Raw genomic sequence first — 22,650 nt, forward strand, 5'->3', positions numbered from 1 at the left:
TTTTATTCATTTTTATGCTGTCTTTTCATCTATATCCTAGAAGATTTGAGAGATTCTTTTTCTCCCCAGTTGTGTCTTTTGAAACATTGTCTCTCATGTTTATGATGAAGATAGTGTTTTCTTCTGCAATTACAAATTGTTAAAGGGCATATCATACAGTGTAAAAAATCATGCTACATACTTGTGAAAATATAAAGTACTCCTAAGTATGAGGAAGAGGTATACCAACTCTCAAAGAGAGAAATTTACCCCCATTTTTCTGGCAAACATGAACTTTGAGTACAGCACGGAGGGTCCAGTTCTCCAGGTTATTGCTCTAGGCCAGTCTTGTGTATACAGGGCCCCTGGCCACCTGTTCTCGTTCTCTCCCACCCCCGTGTCACTTTTTCAGGAGTATTTATAGTGACTCGCCCTGTGTTCCTGAGTTCTGGGATCTGCCCCCTGGCACCCGAAGCTCCCTGTCTTCACTGTGCCATTGTTCACTAAGTTGCACTGGTTGCCTGGGCCTCCCGGTGCCCCTTCCACCCACACTGGGCACACTGTCTAGGTGCTTGTTTTGCTCAAGCCAGCGAAAGAGGCATGAGGAACACTTCAAAAGCAGCTTTCAAACTGCTGATCTTGGCAGCTCTGCTGTTTTGAAAGACAACAGAGCAGAGGGAAGGGGAAAGATTTCATTCCCTTGGAGCTTCTCTGCTTCACTCTGGAAACACTAGTAACAAAGTGCATTTTGGGGAGGATCATTTGAATCAGGTCTTTATCTGCATCGCTTGGAATAAGGTTTCATAAAAAACAAATAATCGACCAAAAAACTTCCCATTTAATTCAGATGAACATTCATTTTAGTCTGGTTTGTTTCTCATCAATGAAAATGAATAATTAACTCCCTACAGTTAGGTATTGCTAATAAATAGAAATCCATTTCGAAGAATTCAGAACCTGCGGGATTTCTGATTCCCTGTAAGCTATCACACTGACAAACTTCAAATGACCTGATGGAAAATGAAGGCCCCATGTTGCCATTTGGTGTTCGATGGCTTGTTTCTTTTGTTGGTAGGTGGAGTGGTGGACTTCTTGGGGTTCACCGTTGCTTAACCTGTGCAGACTACAGCACCCAACAAAGGCTCAACAAAGTGTTGTAATATAATTCACCTGCAATTTTCCAGGAGGACAGTGCCAATGATTAAACAGCTTCAAGTAACAGAGAGTTAGAGAAGCATAGACACAATCTACCAGTCTACTTTTGTCCGTCTGTAGATATCAGGCAGGCAGCTACTGTGACCTGGAGACATTGGGTCCAATCACCAGTGACAGTGTAGACTGGAAATCACCTCCTTCTTCAGATTAACACCCACTGCAGGGTGCTGGGGGCATTGAATCCTGAGGGATGGAAGAGGAGAGAGGACATGAGACTTTCTCAGTGGTCTGTTCTCAGAGCCTGGTGTGTGGGATGATCGTAGCTTTCCTACCACCCAAGTTAACAGTTCTATGGTATCTCCTTTTTTGTTGTTTTTGCTAAAAGAATATCCATCTCTTTAGTAACCCTGGTCTGGGACCCCAGGAGAAAAAAAGAAGGAAAAAACCCAAACTCTTCATCCTGCAACACTGAAAAAGCCCACTCTGCCACAAAAGAATTACCCTCTATATGGAATTAGAAATAATTAATGTGATTTGAAACTGGTACAAAGCAAACAGCCAAAAGGCTCTGCTGAATTATTGGTGTAATGGGAAGAAAAATGGGTTTGGGGTCAGATGGACCTAGATTTAAGGCCTACCTCCCTCCTTCAGCTTGCTGGGACCTTAAGCAAGCAGGTTGACGCTGGAGCCCAGTTGCTTTATCTCATAATGTTGGTGAGAGGAATAAATGAGCATCTGACACCATGCTTGGCACAGGGTTATTTTTTAAAGGCTCATTTTTACTTTCTAACCTTCATTCTATATGAGGGACTATAGTCTCTAAGGGGCCCCTTTTGGAAACTAGGAAAATATATGGTTTAAAAAGTGCTTGATTTTTTATCTTCACTGGTTTTTTTTGGTGATTTATCTGATGGTAATACTATATTTTTTAAAATCACAATTTTTTGTATGTTTGTTAATATTTTATGGAGCAGTTATAATTCAGTAAAAAAATATAAGGACATTTTAAAACACAATTTTATTTTATCTGATCTAACACATATTTTGAGACAGAATGGAGTTGTTATAGTTCCATATTGAGTCAGAGGAAAATCAGGAAAACAAGAAGTTTAGTAGAATGTAATGTGTGGTATTAATAAAATGAATGCTTACACTTAAGCTCTATAATTTTCTTATAGAAAAATTTAAACATATGCAAAGCTAGAGAGAATGGTATAATGAACCCTCATGTACCTGTCACCCAGCTTTAGCAATTATATTTTGCCAACATTGTTTTATCTGTACATCACCCTTCAATTCTCACCATTTTCTCTTCCCTGGGGTGTTTTAAAGCACTTTCTCAACATCAACTTTTAGTATGTGTTTCTGATAAAGACTCTTCTTATTTTATATAATCACATTACTGATAGCATATCTAATAAAATCTAAAAATTATTCCTTATATATTTCTTATGTATTCGCAGTATCTGCTCAGTGTTTAAATACTCTGATTGTCTCAAAAACATCTTTTTACAGTTGACTTGCTTGAATCAGGTCCAAATAAGACCCAAACGTTGTATTTGGTCGATGTTTCTTAAGTCTCGGTTAATCTACACCATTCCTCCCTCCCTGCCTCCCATTCCATTCATGCCATTCATTTGTTGAAGAAACCAAATCATTTGTTTTCCAGAATTTCCCATGATCTGGGTTTGGCTAATTGTATCATTGTGGTATCATTTAATATAGTCCCTGTCCCTTGTATTTCCTGTAACTCGTAGTTGAATCTAGAGCCTTGAGCAAACTCAGGTTCAATTTTGTCATGGGAGGAGCCAGTACTCACTATCGATCATGTTAGGAGGCCTATAATGTCTGTCTCTTTTGCAGTGAGTTTTCCAGCGCTCAGTGAAGACAAAAGGTATTTTGATTCCAATCCAGGCCTACATAACTCTCCATATGTGGCAGAAGGGACATGATCTTTGGAGTCAGCCAAACTTGAGATAAAATACTGAACTGTGTGACCATGGACGAGACATTATGGATTTTACCTTGTTGGGTGCTGGATATTTTTGGGTTCCTGTAAATATTCTTGAGCTGTGTTCTGGGATGCAGTCAAATTACTTGGAAAGAGTTTGATCCTTTTGAGTCTTGGTTTTAATATTGTTAGATGGGCCCAGAGCAGCATTCATCTAGGGCTAATTTCGTGCCCTTTGAGTTCTCTACCCATTGCCTCTGCATTAGGAGGGTCTCCGGTCTGGATGGTGGCCTGTGTGAGCACCAGGTGCTACTGTTCCCTCTAATCCTGTAGGCTAGTTCTTTGCCCAGCCTCAAGTATTCTCCTCACACATATACACTCATCAGTCCCCTACTGCATGCAGTATTACAGGGCTTGAGATACAGACACTGCAGAAGCTAAACAGTAATTCCCATTCCTATGAAATATACAGTACTGTAAAGATTACAACTCTCAGATAAAACCAAGAAAATTTTGCCAACTCAAACCTTAGATGTGAGTAGGATTATATCATCAAACCAAATCCATTCTGCACAGGGCCATGAAAATGAGCAAATATGTGCAAGAGAACTCTCAGATCACCATACAGAAGTTCTTGTTGAGAGAATCCTTAAAATAAGTCCCAGCTTTCTCTTCTCACACACACACACACACACACACACGCACACACAAAAGCAAAATGCACCTTTGCAAAAAGTGTTTCCATTGGAAATCATCTTACTACCATGGAGGAGGAAAAAAATAATTTAAAACAGATAAAAGAGTGGATCTGGATAACTCTTCTTTTCTTTTAGAAAAAGAAAAACCACGCACTTTAATACCACGAGCCCATGTAAGAATGCCATTCAAAATAATGGTTTTATATTCTCTAAATCCTTGGCATTAGTCTTTGTGAGAGAATATCATATATCACAAGGCTGCTTTTATTTTCTTCCCATCAGACAAGACGATCCCAAGCAATTACTAAATAGCTGATTCAGGGGCCATGATAAGGACGGAAAGAGAATTTCAGAAGTTATGTGGCTCTGTGGCCCCTTTAGCCAGGGGGGGCCTGTAGGCACATAACTAGTATTAATAATTTTCCTCAGTGCCAGTGGTCGTGTCTCAGGCAGTTTCTACCACCTGGGTTTTTGTTATCTTTGCTGTTGTTGTTACTGGCTGTTCTTTTGAGAACTCTTAGAAGTTCTAGAAACACTGAGAATTTGATTAGCTGTGAGGAAAAGTAGAGGATATCATACAACACTGATTATTTATAAGGGGCATTAAATGATATTGTTTTCAAAAACATTAACAATGAACTATGATAAATTGATAATATAAATTTTAAGGAAAGACATACCAGGTCTCTTTATAGAGAATACAATTATCTGTATAGTTAAACCCTAAGCATGTTAATTAACAAGTTGTGTCAATCAACAAATAGAAGCAGCACAGTTGGCATCTTCAATCACTAACAAGAATACAGTGATTTATTTTATCCAAAACCTTGTTTTACATTTGATATGCCCAGCTTTCACTGTATGTGCTACTGACAGAACCCATGGCTGGGCGAGAGGAAGGGGGGTACCCTAAACAGTTCACCGGGCCCGTGTAGAGCAGAAGGCTGTGCTTTGGGAGGGCAGATTAAATGCATGTGTTTACTTGCTCTCCCTCATGGAATCCACTGAAATGACACTTACACAAAGCAGAATAAGCCCATAACAGTGGACTAAGTGCAGTGGACCAGAAATCTTCACATATTTCCGAAAACCAGGTACATGGGATCATATGGATTCAAAATCAGAGCAAGGAGTCACAGCTCTTTTCCCAAGAGAACCCTGAGACCGTCTGTATTAGTGCCCTAATGCTGCTCTAACAAAGTACCTGTGCCACAAATTGGGTAGTTTATAACCACACAAATTTATTTCTTACAGTCCTGGAGGCTAGAAGTCCAAAATCAAGGTATCAGCAAGGTTGGTTCCTTCTAAGGGCTTTGGAGGAAAATCTGTCCCAGGCCTTTCTCCCAGCTTCTGGTGTTGCCGACAATCCCTGGCGTTCCCTGCCTTATAGACGCATCACTCCGTCTCTGCCTCTGTTGTTCCGTTGGGTCCCCCTGTATGTCTCTGTCTCTATGCCTCTTTTCCTCCTCTTATAAAGACACCAGTCCTAAGGGCCCATCCTACTCCATTGTGACCTTACCTTAATTAATTACGTCTTCAATGACCCTATGTCCAACTAAGTTCACACTCTGAGGTAGCGGGTGTTAGAACTTCAGCATATATTTTGGAGGGACACAATTCAACTCATACCACCATCGTTCACCTGCGTGCTTTCAGATCCATTTCCTCTCTCTTTCTCCTCTTCACGTCACTGACACTGTTGACCCCCACAATCTATATTTTCCAGACTCCCTTGCCAAACCAGCTTCTGGCTGGTGTCAACCAACCGGAGACACTGGCAAGGGACAGGCAGATGGGAGGCAGCCAGGGATTTCTCCCTGCCTTCTGCTTTGGGCAGTGTCTCCAGCAGTAGCTACATCTGCTCCATGATTCCAGCTCCTACTGGAAGGCTGGCTCCACTGGGAGGCTGCTCTGGAGTTCCAGCACCCAACCAGGGGGGCCTGGGCTGCTGAGCTCCGGGAACACCATCCCCTACGCCGCCTCTGCTTCTAAAATCTAAGTTGCTTCATCATCTTGTTTGCTCTGTCAGCTCTTCCAAGACCTTTATGTAATAATTAATTCCCCTAATTAAATTCCCTCTATTGAACTACCTGGCACAAATTCTGCTTTCTTGACAGGACCCCTAATTGGCACAAGTTTCAAGAGATGCCAAGCTCTGAGTCACCCAGCAGAGAACAGAAGTGGGCCAGGGGGCAGACTTCAGGACAACTATTGAGAGGACCGCCAGTGGGATGAGAGGACAGACGCCAGGCCCCACGTCCCCTTCCCTGCCCCCCAGCAAATCAGCAAAATCGTCAGGAGGACCATGTGGGAAATAGTAGCTGTAAGTATGTAAAATCCCTCACCTTTCTGAGTGGGCAGCCAATAGATGCTGTTCAACATTGAAAAATTAACAAGAGGAAGCATATGCGTATTTCTAGTTTAATGCTAGTAGCCACTAAAATAATTTAAAACAGCAATAAATAAAAGTCATCTCTAAAGGCTTAGACTTGGGGTGGAGGTAGGAATGGGTTTATTTTGTTTTATTTTATCTGTTTCTGTACTACTTGAATTTTGTAAAGCTTGTACCTCTGTGACTTCTTTAATTTTTTAAGCAATAATTTCAAATACACAAGTGATTTTTTTTTTTAACAAGCCTATTTCTAAGCCTCTGGTGAACAGCGCAGGGGAAAGGTAGGGAGGGAAAAAGCGAGGAGAACATGAAAGCACCCATGAATAGAAGAGCTAATGATCATGGATTAAATAATTGCTTTACCTATTACGCGGTGGGTGGGGGAAATCCACTCACAGTGCGTTTCAGGTTAGGAAAACTGCCTCTCTTTCTTAATATGGATATTTCTGAGAATTATTGCTTGTTTTTAGGAGATGTGTGAGTATATTTGATCTATTTTTTTAAATCCCCACTCCTACTCCTGCCCAAGACCAGGAAGAATGAGGAGGCTGATTTTCCCTTACACATTGGCAGAGACCATGGAAGGGTCCGGAGCTCAAGCCGGCTCTGGACATTTGTAATAGGAAGTCCAGGCGTGGTTGCACAGGCGGGCTAAGCAGTACTGGAAAGATCAGAAAACGTTCCTCTGCAATAGTGCCGTAAGATTAAAACTATATCTCTATGTCTCAATCTCAGCATTGTCATCTGCTACTTCTACAACCTTGGGCAATTTATTTAAATTTCTCTGAACTTCAATTTCTATTTCTGCCAAATGGAGATAACAACATTTAGTCCACACAGTTGTTATAAAAAATGAGGTAATATATGCAAGGAATCTTATAGAATGCCTTGCACACAGGAGGATCTGAATAACATACCATTGTGGATGAGGAAATCAGTCCAATAAGGCTCTGTATGGTGAGACATAAGCAAAGAGGCCATTGGGGGGGATTCTTAGATATTAGTACGTTTTTCAAAGCACTGACTTGCTTATTAATCCCCACTTCTCCTCCATGAGGTCAAAGTACATTTGCTAACTGTTGTACAGAGAGTTTTGAATGGGCTGACAGCATCAGAGAGGATCCCAAGCACAGCCGGACTTCTCAAACCAGCTGCTTGCTCGCTGTGGTTCCAGGGAGCAGATGCAGATGTGGCGTGCTCCATTCGGAGGGGCTGGGAAAGACTGGAGTCCTCGAGACGTGACCCCAGAGTCAGGGTAGGCCAGGGTCTGAGTCTGGGGCTCTCTATGTAGAGGGTATATAGTAGGAAGATATCATCCAAACTGTGGTCCAGTGAGGAGACCCAACGTCCCTAGACACCTGCTTCCTAATCGCCACCTTGTCCCATCCCTCCTGGAACCGTGCAGGTAAAATGGGAGGGGCCTTGGTCAAAGAGAGTGAGTGAAGAAAAATGGTTAAGAATCTCCTGGGCATCTTAGCAAACTTCTGACATCAACATTAACACAATGTTTAAGGAAATAGTAATCATAGGTGTCACAGGGGCTCACCAGAGGCCTCATAAATACTGCTATATTCCATGTGTCTGGCATGGGTCTGGGAAACTGGGGAGCAGGACCCAACAGAAGTCTCCTGTGTAAGATTTATTGTACGAGTTGAGAGAATGAGACAGACAGCTTGACTTGGTCGTTGTAGGGGGAGGTGGCTGTGAGCACAGCACGGGGTTCTCACGAGGATTGTCCACTGGCTGTGCCCAGCAACAGCAGAAGCAACGCCCAGCTACAGGTCGTCCCGCTGGCCTTCACGGTGAGCAGGCGGCGGAAACAGCAGTTCCCAGTGCGGGGGCTGGCACAACAGAAGAGAACAAACGGGCAAGCCATTTGACAGCTAGAGCCCATCAGACTTGTTCGTTATTTCATGGGAAGCATCCTGTAGGGACCCCCCTCCCCTCCATAACAGGGTCCGTACCAGTGGGCAGCAACAAGAGACAGTGAAACACGGTGGGGGGAGGTTATTGGGATCACAAATGCCGTTTACTCATACGCCAATGTGGCTTTGGGAAACTCCGGCACAGGAGTAAATTACACATAAATACTCATTCTTTTGACTGCCATCAGGTTTTAGCCTCAAAGAGATACCCTAGGGTCTGCAATAATAGCTAAATGCAAAGACCTCTGGAAATTTCTACAGATAGATAGACTATGATGTTAAGGCCAAAGCAGACCTCTGTCTAGACAGCTCTGAGATAGGAAACTCTTCTGCTTCATTTCAACATCTGCTATCTTTGGGGACTTATGAAAGACCTTGTCTTCCCTGATAAGGTGATATCCTTTGATTTGTATATAGTTGGGTTAGGATACGCTTTGACAGTAACAATACAAGCCAGAAATCTCAATGGCTTACCACTGCAAAGGTTCATTTCTTGATCACATAATGCCTGATGTGGATTGGGTGGCCTACTCCATCTTAAATATATGCCACCTGGAACACAGGGCCTCTGTGCTCATCACACAAGGAGCAAAGAGAGCTAGAGAATCCGGGGGATGATTTTAAGATCAGGCCTAGCTAGAAATGGCTCACTCACTTCTGCCCATTTTCCCATAGGCCAGAATTGGTCCATGACCCCACCTGGTCCGTGGGGGCCGGGAGAGGTGGAGGAGCACCTGATCTTGGGCGAGGACTAAGAATCTGCCACACATTTTCTTTACACAATTTGTCTCTCTGGTTAGTCGCTTTATTTAAATTGCTGTTGTTAAATATGTTTACTCGTGTCTCAGCGGTTGAATTAATCAAGAAAGAGAAATATATTAATCAAGGTTCTAAAAAATTAAAAACCGGCACCAGACACATCATCTTCTGAGCCATCTCAGCGTGATTTATCTACTAATGAGTTAAATGCTTGCTGTATATTTACCACGCAGAAAGACAGAGCAGCCTTTATGTTCTCAGCAACAGCTCCGAGAGCTGCCAACATTAGAACCTATTTGTTTTATTGAGAAGAGGGATTCTTGGCTGGAACACAAGAGCTCCCCATTACTTTTTCTGGAAAAAGCAATGGGAACTTCAGCCTTTCTCTGGACAGCTACCAACATCTATCAGAAGAAACAAAAGTTTAACATCTCTTTCTGAAGGGCAGCACTTAGAATGCCTAAGAACTCTCCCAGCCTCTATTGGTGTCAGCAGTGGATGGAGGTCCAAATCCAAGCTCTTTTGTATTTAATGGAAGTGCTAAAGCAAATCAACCCGATAAACTGCAAACAACCGACTGGCCTGACCTGGAGTACCTAAATGAAACTGAAGTCTAATGGTTCAGAGCTCCAAATCAAGAGGAGAGGCAGTCAAGGCCAACCCCCACCCTCTTCCCACCCCCACCACCAAGGATTAATTCTGAGTTCAGAAAGAGATTCGGCTCGTGATCTCAGGTAGAAGAGTTCATGCCTCTGCACTTCAGCTAACTCAAGGTCAAACTCAAGTCTCTACGGCAGAGAGGTTTTCCTTGAGGGACAATTCTCAAGGTCAGGATGAGCTGGAAATGAATATCAAAGTCTTCTGTTACTCCAAAATGAGTTTTCTAAGACTATCTTTTCAATTCACTGCTGATTTTTAATCTTCCACATGGCTTCCCTCAGTTTCTGTAGATCATCTGCCTTCTCCTAATTCACAGAGAAAACAGAGGAACAGGCGAGAAAACTCTCAACCCTGTCCGCACTGCCCATGAGTTTTTCAGCCGAGTATTTTCCGCTTCCTGTCCTAACTGTCCAGGCCTCCACTCGCCACTGCCTGGCTCCCACCTTTGCCGCCACACCACGGAAGCTGCTCTGGCCATCACGGCTGCTGGTGCCCTCACCCAGAGAACACTCGGCATTGACCTCCCCTGGGCATTGAGGACTGCTGTTGACCATTCCCTCTCTGCTCTGCTGGTTCCTGGTTCCTCTCATTTCTGGTTCTCCTGACACCTGCCAAGTCTCTTTCATGCCTACCTCTGAGGAGTTTCCATTCCGCTGGGTATCACCCTTAGTTTTCTGTTAATTCACCAAACCAGCCTCTCCTGAATGAGGAAGCGCTTAGTGGGAATGCTAAAGCCAATCAGCTCCTCACACTGAAAATGGGCCTTGGAGTCTGCACAGGACAAACAGGATAGAATAAGACCCACCCCGGCACTCACAGAACTACACGCTGAGTCTCACTGAATGGCCCCAACATCTTCCCGGCCTTCAGGCTGACAGTCTGAGCCAGGGAGCACTCCTCTCTCACGCTCACAGCCAACGGACCACCAAGGACAGTCAAATCTATCTTTTCACAATCTTCTGAGTCTGTTCCCTCCTCTTCTTCCACACAGTCACCGGCTAGTTTCCAGCCTTTGTCATCTCTCACTTGGACTGTTGGCAAGGGACCTTCATTTTCACCCTGATTTCAGCCTCAGGCCCCTGCAGTCTCTTCTGCATGTGGCTTCCACGGTTATCTTTGACAACTCAGCGTGGTCACATCACTCTGCACTCAGATCCTTTCCCTGGCTCCCCCACCATCGTCTTCAAGGCCTCTCCTGACCTGCTCTCGCCGGCTTCTCCTCTGCGTCTCCTGCTGCTCTCCACACAAATCTTAGGGTCCAAAATTAATAATCACCCTAGAGTTTCCCTGAGTGTTGACACTTTATCACACGTCCAGAGCAATAGCTTAGGAAATCCTTTCCAATTATGTGACTAAGAATCTCCATATGTTACATACATAGTTCACATTTTATACAATGATTTTGCACGTAAAAGCATATTGAGGTGAATGTCCAACAGGCATCTCAAACTTAACACGTCTAACGCAGAAAAACCTGCTCTTCCATGGTCTTCTCTATCTCCGTGGCTCAGACCAAAATCCTAGGAGACAAACACAATTCCTCTCCTTTTCCAACATGTCCAAATTGCCTGTCTAGTCTATACCCAACACATACCCCACAGAAACCCACTTCCCTCCATCACCAGGGCTCTCTCTGGAGTCACAGTCTCTAGACTACTGTGAAACCCCCCAGCAGGCCTCCCTGCCTCCTGTCTTGCTCCCATAGAATCCATCTCCACACTGCAAACAGCGTGATCTTTTAAGAACATAAATCAGATCATGCCACTCCCTGTTTAAGGCTCTCCGATGGCTTTCCTAAAATTTACAAAAAACTTCAAACACTTTCAGAGCCCAGTGTGAATCAGCCCTGTCCTCCCCCAGCTCCTGTGTATACCTGTCTCTCCCTCATCCATTGTGCCCCAGCCGCACTGAACTTCTTTCTGTGCCCCAAACACACCAGCCTATGCCCACCTCAGAGCCTTTGCAGTGGCTGTTCCCTCTCCATGAGATGCCCTTCCTTCTCTCAGAGGCTGGTTCCTTCTTGGCATGAGGTCCCCACTTAGATATCACTTCTTCAGAAGAGCTTTCCAGATCACCATGCCACACACCTCCATCACATCACCCTGTCCTGCTGGTATTACGGCTCTTATCATGCACTGACTTATTAGTTGATCTTTTTTTTAATTGACTCTCTCCCCTCATGAAAACGTAAGGTGCACAGGGCAGGAACTTGCTTATGCTGCATCTAGTGGTGGTATCCAAGTTATTAACAACAGGTGTGGCACAGGCTCCAGCCCAGCAGAATGGACACCCGTCTGTAACTCTCCTCTGGCCCTACTGAGGAGTAGAGACAGACATCGGCCTTCTTATGCCCAGCGTCCCAGCTGAGCCTGACTCTCAGTAAATGTCAGTCGCATGTACGAATGAATGTTTCCTGGTTAATTGCATTGAACCACCATGCACACAGGTCTGCATTACTCAAGAAGGGTTTACAGGGCACTTTCATGGGTCCAGGCCTGATTTGGACCGGTTGGATTTGCCCCTTGGTTTTCCTCCGCAGGTTAGTTCTCTTCGGGGACCGCTGTGGCTTTTTAATCTTATTTGAAGTAGTAGCTCTGGAATTTGGGTAGAATCTGTTTTCCTCCAAAGTCCCTGGCATCCACCAGTGTTTACTTCCCGGTGTACTCTGTGGGCACCACAGCCGAACAACAGTGAGGGGCACTGAGACTGATTCCGGAAGACTGAGTTCAAGTTTGGGCAATGTCACAGTCCAGCTGTGAGCGGTCGGGTCCTGGGTGATTACTTAACTTCTCTGGGCCTGCTCCTCCGTCTCTAAAACAGGCACACAGTGGTGACCCACATCCCAGGATGCTGCAGGACTGTATGAGACACAAATGTCAGAGTATCCAGCCAGTCACACCCAGCGTCTGAGATCGATACACATTAGTTCCATTTTGCTCACCCTTCCTTTCAGAGTTTCTATGAAGGTCAAGAAAGATAACACACATGTGACTGCACTGCAAACCATACGTATTGTTAGGATATTTCATCAATAATACATTATCCCTGATTTGAGAAATCAAGTGGCATTCCAGGAGTCATAAAGGAGCCGGAAAGGAATTCTAGGCCTTGTGGCAGCAAAGCCAAGGAGGCTCGTGTTTTGCTTAGCTGAACGGCCTTCCCTGGAGACGGCATCGCTCCGGAGAAATCTGTTTGTATGTCACACAAAGCTGCTAGATGCGAAAAAATAGACTTGCCAGTTACCTACAGAGAAGGAAGGTTTTCTCTGCATTCAAGCATTTCCTCAACAGCAAGAATGGGGGCACTTTCTCCTTTATCTCTCCCCGCACCCAAATACATCACCCTTTATTTGAAAATAAAGCTCCCCCGAGGCTCTCGCCTCCGCTAACATTAGTCTGTCTCACTCCTGTCACTCAACCGGGCTTTTCCCAGTTCCTGAAATTCTGTCTCATTCTGCCTTCACCCGCCACTAGGACCACCTCGTCCGGAGGTGCAGATGATGCCCTGTGAGACCCTGCGGAGCAGCATGGTCATGGGATAGCACAGGGGAGCCCCAACCAGCTCACACCTGCCTGCAGTGGCGCCCTCCTCCCAAGAGCCCCAGGGTATCTTATCTAGCCAGTTACTCTGATTCAGAGACCTTAGGATGCTTAGGAGATCACTTAAAGGAGCCCTTACATCAACAGCATAATTCTTGATGTGGCTTACAGTTTTCTTACCAACACTCTCTGTGTGATAGCTTCTCCCCATTTACCCAGCTATTTTTGCTAACTAGGTACTAAGCTTTTAAATGCATTATTTCTGTCTTTTGTGCCCTCTGAATTTACTGTCTTACAGCAAATCCTGTTCAGCAGCCTCTGGCTACCCCAGGCCCAAACTTCTTGGGGAGAAGGGTAAGGATGGGTTGCAGAGTCAATGTTGGGGAGAAGGGTAAGGATGGGTTGCAGAGTCAATGTTGGGGAGAAGGGTAAGGATGGGTTGCAGAGTCAATGTTGGGGAGAAGGGTAAGGATGGGTTGTAGAGTCAATGTTGGGGAGAAGGGTAAGGATGAGTTGTAGAGTCAATGTTGGGGAGAAGGGTAAGGATGGGTTGCAGAGTCAATGTCTCCATTCAAAACGCATCTGCCACTTACAAGCTATGTGACCTTGAGCAAGTCACTTAACTTCTTCAGCTTCTTCATAGATAAAACATGATGATGATAATGATGATACCTACTTCACAGAATTTTTGTAGGAAATGGTTCTGAAAACGCCTCTGGGGTGCTCAGCTGAGTACGGTGCCTCGTACATCCATGGTAAGTGGAGGCAAGTGTTAATTTTAGTATTAGTACTGTTGCTTAGCTCAGGAGAAAGGAACTAAGACCCGAGTGTCAGATCCAGCCACATGCACTTATTTATTTACAGGAGGTCTATGTATGCTTCCGTTACAACAGCAGAGTTGAGTCTAGCAACAGAGACAACATGGCCACGAAACCTAAAATATTTACTATCTGGCCCTCCACAGAGAAAAGTTGACAGCCCTTGGTCTAGCCTGTTGCACCTCTCCTCCCCAGCGGGGTGGTGAAGCCAGAATAAAAGCCACTGGTGACAGAGGCTGCTCATTGCTTCCAATACCTGTTTTTCTTTTCTGCTATGGTTATAGAATCCTCTCCCATTTTTAGCCTGCATGTGATTGCCTGGAACAAAGACTGCATTTCCCAGACTTCCAAGCTACTAGGTGTAGCCATGTGACTGAGTCCTGGCCAATGGGACGTAATTTGAAGTGTTTCATGCAACTGCTGGAAAAAAAATCCTCCGAAGACTTCCTTTTGCTCCTTCTTGAAGACTGAAATGCAAGTGTGGGGGCAAAAGTTGGAGCTGGAGCGACTGTCTCAGAACATGACATGACTTTGAGAATGGAGGTCATTTACAGCAGAGCTATAAGACAAAAGGAGCCTGGGTCCCTGAGCTGCAGAACTGCATACTGATCTCCTGTGCATCTGGTTTAAGTTACTTCTTTAGGCTTCTCTGCATTTAGTGATGAAACTAGTTCTAACAAATATATTAGATAAAGCTATTCAGAAAAATAGAAAGCTTATTGTTAGCCCTCAGTGGCTCCTGTTTGACACTACCTAAAAAATTCTTTGCAGTATATTTGCTACTTGGATAAATTGGTTCTTGACCACACAGAACGACTCATTCTTGCAGAAGGCCAAAATAACATTGCACATGTTTTATATTTATTCAGGAAAAAGGATTACTGCTCATTCAAGGAAAAAAAGATTTATTACAATGCTTATTGAGGGGGAAAAAACAATTCATTTGGAATTAAGGTTTAAAAGAAGATGAAAGAATGAGCAAAAGAAGAGTGGCATTAAGACTGAAGCTGGCATCCAAGTCTTGTGCTGACACTGGTTCAGGAGGCGTCCCGGGCCCACTCTTCCAGAAGGGTTTGTCCACTTAGAAGCAAGCCCTCCAGGTGGGCAGGAACAGGGTAGGAATGGAAAGACGCTTTCATATTCTTACAGATGAGAAGACTGAGGCTCAGTGAGGTGAACTCCTTGAGGCTCACACAGCAATGAAGCTCTAAACCCTGTCTGATCCGGCACTCTCAACCTGATCTCCTGGATGAAGAAGGTCTTGAGACTGAGTCGACGTCTCCAGAGCAAACTGACTGACAACGCATGGAAGGCAGGAAACAGTATTTCTTGAAAATGGACTTTCTGTGATCTTGTGTCCTAAGTCTGTTTGGTGAACTTCAGTAGAAATGCCTGGGAAATGCACACTATGAATAGAGAAAGGAAACCTAGTACTTTTCAAAATGCCATTAAAATCCCTGACTGCAAAGAAAAGAGACTGCTAGTATCCTGCCAGCAAAAACCAGATTTAGAAAAGAAAGAGCTGTGTCCAGGAAACTTGTGAACTTTCTTTTTGGTTCGCACGTCTCTCCTTCTTTCATTGTTACTTACTCAGTGACTAATTATAATAGTAGACGATGTGTGGGGGGGGGGGGGGCGGGGAGGTGTCAGTGACATCCAGAGAATTCAAAGTCATACAGAACCCTTCCCAGAATTCATGCCACTAGAGCCCAGAAACTTCACAGAGAAATCTCTGGTCCACATAAGGCCAGAGATTAGGGCCTAGGGCCCAACTAGGGCCATCATTTGCCATAGTTGAGCCAGATCTATTTCCAAAGCTAACTTTTATTTTCCTAAATGTTTCATATTTTAGTATTGTTAGTGTGTGTGTGCATGCACATGCTCGTGTATATTTAATTGACCTGCTAACGTTTCTTGAGCACTTACAATGTGCCTGGCACTGGGTCAAGTATATAAGTATACAATGCTACACTTTATACCTAACAACTCTATGTGTTACCACCCCATTTTACAGATGAGGACACTGAGATAAGCAGTAAGAAACTAAATAATTTTCCCAGATTACACAGCTAGTGAATTGGTCTTGATGAGATTCCAACTGAGTTTTTGTTCATTTAAAATCTGCTCTTTAAAGCACTTCTCTTTTTCAAAAATGGAGAGCTGGAGAAAGACTTTTAGAACCAATTAAGAGAAAGGGAGTCTGTTCAAAGTGCTCTTTTGTTTTCAGAGTTACCCACTACTTTATGGTGCTTTTATTTTCCATCAGTGGCTCTGATTCATCCCCTGCACCTTGCACATTGATGTGGTGTCCTGGAAACAGTTTCCTCTTGTTTCAAAGAAACTCTCCCCCATCTCTCCACTCTCCAAATTCTTCCATTAGTTTTGATAGTTTCCAGTGTGTTTCTCATAGACCTGGGAGTCCCAAGGGCCCCTTCCTGTAACCTGTAGACCAGCAGTTCTTAATTTTTTTCAATCTCAGGACCTCTTTATACTCTCAAAAATTACTGGGCACCTCAAGGAGCTTTTGCTTATGTGGGTCATATCTATTGATACTTACCATTTTAGAATTTAAAACCAGAAAATTTAAAAGCTATTGATTAATTCATTGAAAAATAATAACCCTATTGCATATTTGAAGAAATAACATTTTCAGAAACAGTAAGCCATGTTTGTAAAAAATTAGTAAGAGATGTACATTTTTACAAATCTCTTTAATGGCTGACTTAAGAGAAGACAAGATACGATTCTCATCTCTTCTTCTGTATTCTATCTGTTGTGATATGTTGTTTTGGTTGAAATAAGAAAAGAAAATCCAGCTCTATAAAGATATGCAGTTGGAAAAAGGAGAAATATTTTTATCTCTTTTCAGATAGTTGTGGATATTCTTTAATACCATACCAAAACTCAAAAGGGGGAGTTGTTTTTTTTTTTTAAAAAAAAAAAGGTGAATTGTAAATGGAAACAGAATCCATTATCAATAAACTTTTAATACTCTGTTAATTTAAACTCCACTGGACTGTATTTCACCATGAACACATACATGATTCTATCACACCACACACTGGTCATTTGGAAGTTCACTGAATTATGCAGATCTTCCAAATGTTGGCACATTTCATTATGTAATATCCTCCCAAAGTTACATTTGTTAATATCACTACAAATCTCACTGGAAAAGTTCTGGAGGTTAGGGAAGCTGTCAAGCCCGCTGTGGATGATTGGAGTTCTTAAAACATCTAATTTTCACTTGAAAGCTTGAATTTTATTGTTGGCAACAAATACTGTCAGTTATTTTCCTTGAAATGACAAGCTCGCTTAGTTCATTTTCAAGAAAATGTCTGCCACATATCCAAGTCTGAATCACCGCAACTCCCCTGTCAGTCATTGTTGCAAGTGAAATGGTGCTCCATGAAAAAAGCAGCGAGGTACACTTACAACTCAACAGCCACATGGCACCGCTCCTCAGATCCACCACGGTTCTTATGTATGCAGCAGAGGTGCTTTACGTGCACTTCCAATTTTGTCAAAATATTCAAGAGACCTGTAACCAAGGATCAAGATCAACACAATTAATTTTTACTGCTTCATAAGAGCATTCTTAAGTGACACCGGCATATTTTACAAGCACATGTGTGCCAATGAAGAGCACAATGACCATTAGCACAGTTCAGTGCCATTGTCTTGACTTGTCCTGGGCACAGCTGGTTTTACCCTCCATGGCTACTGCATCATCAGTGCAAAAGTCAACCCAGTGAAAAAGGCAAATGGCATCTCGGTGTTATTATAAAAATAGTTAGCTCCCCATGAAAGGGCTTGGGGACACCCCAGAGAGCCACTGCTACAACCATCCAAGGGAGAACCCTCAAAGGCCATATTTTTCCTGTCCCTGCCCCTCTCACAGTGAAACAGTTTGCACATTCTCTAAATGAGGCATTTAACTTACTGGGTGAAAGTCTCTCCACGCGTTCTAGGAAAATGGGCAGAGTGTGTGTGGGTCGGGGGTGTGTTCTTTATAAAACTCAAGTAGAATAGACTCTGCAGAAGAAAAGTGAGTTTCTGACTATCTGATCCCAGGTCTGATGTTGGGAAATGCCAGTATTCCAGCCCTTTACCAGACTTGGGGAGAGTTATTCGCCTCCTCTTGATCACGTGAATGTACATATGATGGTTGATTTTATGTGTAAGGGATGCTCAGGTAGCTGGTAAAGCATTATTTCTGGATGTGTTTGTGAGGGAATTTCTGGAAGACATTAGCATTTAAATCAGCGGACTGAGTGAAGACCTCACCAACGTGGGTGGGCCTCATCCAATCTGTTGAGGGCCCAATGGAACACAAAGGCAGAAGAAGGGTGAATTCACTCTCTCTGAGCCAGGACATCCCTTTTCTCCTGGCCTTGGATGTCGGCACTCCTGATTCTTTAGCCTTTGGACTATGACTGGGATTTACACTATTGGCTTCCTTCGTTCTCGGGCCTTCCGGTTTGGACTGGACCCACACCACTGGCTCTCCTAGGCCTCTGGTTTACAGACAGCAGATTGTGGGATGACTCAGCTTCCATAATCTCATGAGCCAATCTCTCATAATAAATCTCTTTCTGTATCTCTATGTATATCCCATTGGCTCTGTTTGGCGAACTCTGATTAATACAGTATGTGACAGTTACTCTCTTTGAAAATAGGGAACTCATGGGTGATTCAAAGTTTTACCTATACCTTTCTTGCCACAGGCAGCCACGCGAGACTGCTTCTCTCTCTCCTTTTCTATCTCTCAATCTCTCTACCCCCCCAATATCTCTCTCTCTCCCTCTCAATCTCTATCTCCCTCTCTCTCTACCTTCTCTCTCTCTCGCTCCTTCATCTCAGGTTTCTGTGCAATGAGAAAAGCTACTTTACTATTATAGAATCATGTTTCCTAAGTAATCCACACCACATCTATTAGGAATCACTAATTAATAAGCAAAATTAACAAGAAAATTGCGAGTATTATAAATCCATCTTTCTGTTAGATTGTGACCACTGCCCATTTCTATTCATGATTTCCTGCATCAAACTCATTTTCCGAACCAAGATCAAGTCTAATAAAAAAAATTCTTTTTTTGTTGACTAGCAACAAGCACACAACATGAAATACAAACTCAAAAGACTATCTTATTAAAATCAAAAGGAATATTTCATCACAAAAAGCTTTTGGGGTAAGAAAATGAGGATTCATCAGCTCTATTTTACTACTGACAACAGAGCCCATTTTATGTTTCTGCTGTGGAATTTGGTTCTCAGAGCATTGTGACCTATCAATGAGGACAACATCTCAGTCAATTTTTTCCTGTTTCCACTTGTATTTGTTTGAGTTTGCAGAATCTGTGCAGCTAAAGAGAAATTAAAACAACTGATCTCTAAGACTCATCCAGCTCTGACTTGGAATGATTCTAGAACCCCCACGAGTTTCCAAATTGGAGCCTGTCTTTCTTGCTGTTCACTGTCTTTGCCATCTTATCAAGTATGATCCAGATTCTCTGTCCCATCCTAATCCACTGGAAAATACTTTAAATTTGTAATACAAGTCTGGATGGATAGAAATGACAATTCTCTCCACTCAAATCCCCATTATCCAGGTTTTTCTGTGCCTGATACAGACTGATTGCCTGTATCGGGTTAGAGAGTTCTTCTGATGTTGTTTCAGCTGCTTATGTGAAAAAATGTTAAGCTATGTTACCATTTGAGTATTTGATTTAGTGATGTTTTCAATGACTGCTTTCCATTTTCTGGACATTTAGTTCAATTTTTTTATATACCATCCCTAGTTTAAACCTTTAAAGCCATATTTTCAGTGCATCAGTAGCTCAGGCTGAATGCAAACATTCCTTTAATCTGGCTGAGACTACATACCTCCCCCTTTAGAAAAAGGGGGAAAAATACGGTAGAGACTGTCATAAATAATTTTACTTAAGTGAATGCTGAAATTAGGCACCACATTGCTTGGCTCCTAGTAACCTATTTGCAGCCAGATATGTAGAGTACCCACTGGCCAAAGCTTTGCCTTTTCAGAAATGGAAAGCAGGAAAAACAATATGATCAGCTTTTAAAGTGGCATGTTGGACCCATCCCCAAAGTTAAATATACCTAGACAGTTCTCAGTGCGGTAACTACATCTGACCTTGGAAGAAAATGATGTTTATAGCAGCCCGTGAGCTGAGAAGGGTGATAATGAATGAGAGGTAATCATGTATTTCTGGCACACACTGTGGATAGTACAAGGAGCTAATTGCATTTAAGAATTATCTTACAATATGGTGACCCAATCATTTTGGAAGATAACCAAAGTTTCCCCTTTTAGAAGAAATACCCCACTTTTGGCAAAAATTCATAAATTTTGCCCTCTGAAACTCCAAAACATTTTTCCTGGATCAAGTCAAATAGCATGGATTTTTCCTGTAAATCTTCCTATCTGTACTGTCAAATGTTGACATGCATATCAGTGGCTCCTGGGCTGAACTCTGAAACGATGGATCCTGTTTTCCTTTTGCTCCTGGTAATCCTCAGTTTAGTGTAACTTGTGGCACTGCTTACTGTGGTTCTCACTCAGATGACATGAAGGAAATATTCTTCCTGCTAGAGTCTGCTGCCTGTCTAGGGATGTGTGCCAGCCCAAAGTGCCACAAGATGTAAGAGAGCACACAAATATCTCAAAGAACAAAAGAGCAACAGGAAGAAATCAGTCCTAGAATGGCAGGTAAGAATATTCTTTGCTTTGCCTATGAAAATCACAGACAGGTTGATACATAGGTTAAAGCTGCCCTACATAACTTTACGTGGGAGTTAAGGAGACTCTTGAAAAAATAAAAGGAGAACTGACAAAGGAATTAAGGTATTTTCTTCTACATACATATGTTTTTAGAAAGTGTCAGTGTAATTGATAGCACATGCTGCTCTTTGGCCATTTTTCAGTTCTATGTATATAAAGGATGTTGGGGTTAATTGGTCTCTTTCTAGAATTTGTGTTTTGGTCCAGTGCTTAAAATTTCTTTTAATACTGTTTTGTAAAGCTGGCATTTTCAACTAAAATATATTTAGAACTATACTTTGCCGCATACATTACAGCCAAATTCTACAATAACAAGATGAAGATACTAACACTGCTTTCAGTGTTAGTATTTAAATGCCAAACAGTGGAAATGGAGAATTTGTAATTACTTCAAGAGCAGGAAATAGGGACGCACATCTTTTAAAAAAATCAGAAATAGCAACTTCAGAAGTTGCTTCTAGGCCATCAAAGTCCATCTGTGTTTGAAAGCTTTACCATAACTAAATCCAATTTGCACATCAGGAAATTGGAAGGGAAACGAAGATGGATCTGTTAATGAAAAGAAGAAATGAAATTCAATGTCTAAGGGAAATTTTTCAGAATCTCCCAGATTCCAAATGCAGTCTGAAGCCTTTTGACATGGCCCATAGGATCCCAGGCAGAACAAGAAGCAGGGCAATCAGCTTTGGGCTTCTCTCCGTCTGCGGATCAATCATCCTGTTAGAACACAAATGAGAATTTTATTTGTCCGATGGTTGAGGACAGGGGACACAATTTTTAAACTGGGCAGGCTCCAGATAAACTCTACCTGCTAGTAAAGTCAGACCATTCTTCCTGCTGGAGCCGTGAATAAAGAAGTATGTGTTGGTGTCAGGTAGCTCCATTGCTTAAGAATTGGGAGAAAATAGACTTCAACGTTTCAAGTATTCCGAAAACAAGCAGAATTTGAGAAGCGGAATATTAAGAGCTAAGAATCCCAGATCAAAGCGTTACAAGTTCAAGGAGGGTAAGCAGGGAAAAGAAGCAGGCACGAGGCCCCGAGGGGCTGCGGAAGTGGAATGGAACAGGCTTCAGCCCTGTTGAGGCCTCTCCTCTCCGAAGCTCCAAAGCCAAAACAAGGGATCACATGGCCACGCTGCAAACGCAGCTGATAGACGTACAAAACAGCAACCAGCGGGAGCGTGAGGGGTTCTAATTAAATCAGGCTTAGAAACAAGCTGGGTGAAAGGCTCCTACCTTCTAGCCAGCCAAGGTTGACGCTATTGTTTGGTACAGCTGGGGGACCTGGCTTTGGAGCTGAGCCTGTCCTTTTCACAGGGCACAGGAAACAGTTCTGGCTCAGGCACGACCGAACGTGGACAAAGAGCGAACTACCACACAGCGGGTAAGGGAAGTGTGAGGACTCATCTACTTCCATTCTTCAGTGACTACAAAGAATGTGGTCCTGTTAGTCCTCAGTGTGTGTGTGTGTGTGTGTGTGTGTATGTGTGTTTGTGTCCGTGTCTGTGCATAAGCACCATGATTGGCATCTGTAATCCCCTTCGATCCCTACTCTGTGGTCAGTCCCCATTGCTCTGATCCCTGCTGTGTGATGCTCACGCGCCTGATGCCCCTACATCTGATGATTTGCAGTAGGAATCTGCAGTAATATTTGCTGCAGTTCCCAGGTAAAAACTTTTATATTAATTGACCCTCCTCTGAAACATGTTAGAAATCAGAGAGATAGGAAGATGGGGAGATCTTTGAACAAATCCCACCACAATGTTAAGTTATCTGTTCACTTAACATTTTTTTTTTGTTTGTTTGTTTGTTTGTTTTTTTGGTAAGACACTAAGTGCAAAAACAAATGTAAGACACTTGTGTTTTCCTAACATCAATGTGCTTTTATCCCAGGGTAATCAATTTCAGTTGATTTCCACGAGGCCACTGTTTAGAAAAGCAAAATGCCAACTAGGCAATGCTGGATGCCCCC

Source organism: Eulemur rufifrons, chromosome 15, assembly GCF_041146395.1.
Source record: "Eulemur rufifrons isolate Redbay chromosome 15, OSU_ERuf_1, whole genome shotgun sequence".
NCBI lineage: Eukaryota > Metazoa > Chordata > Mammalia > Primates > Lemuridae > Eulemur > Eulemur rufifrons.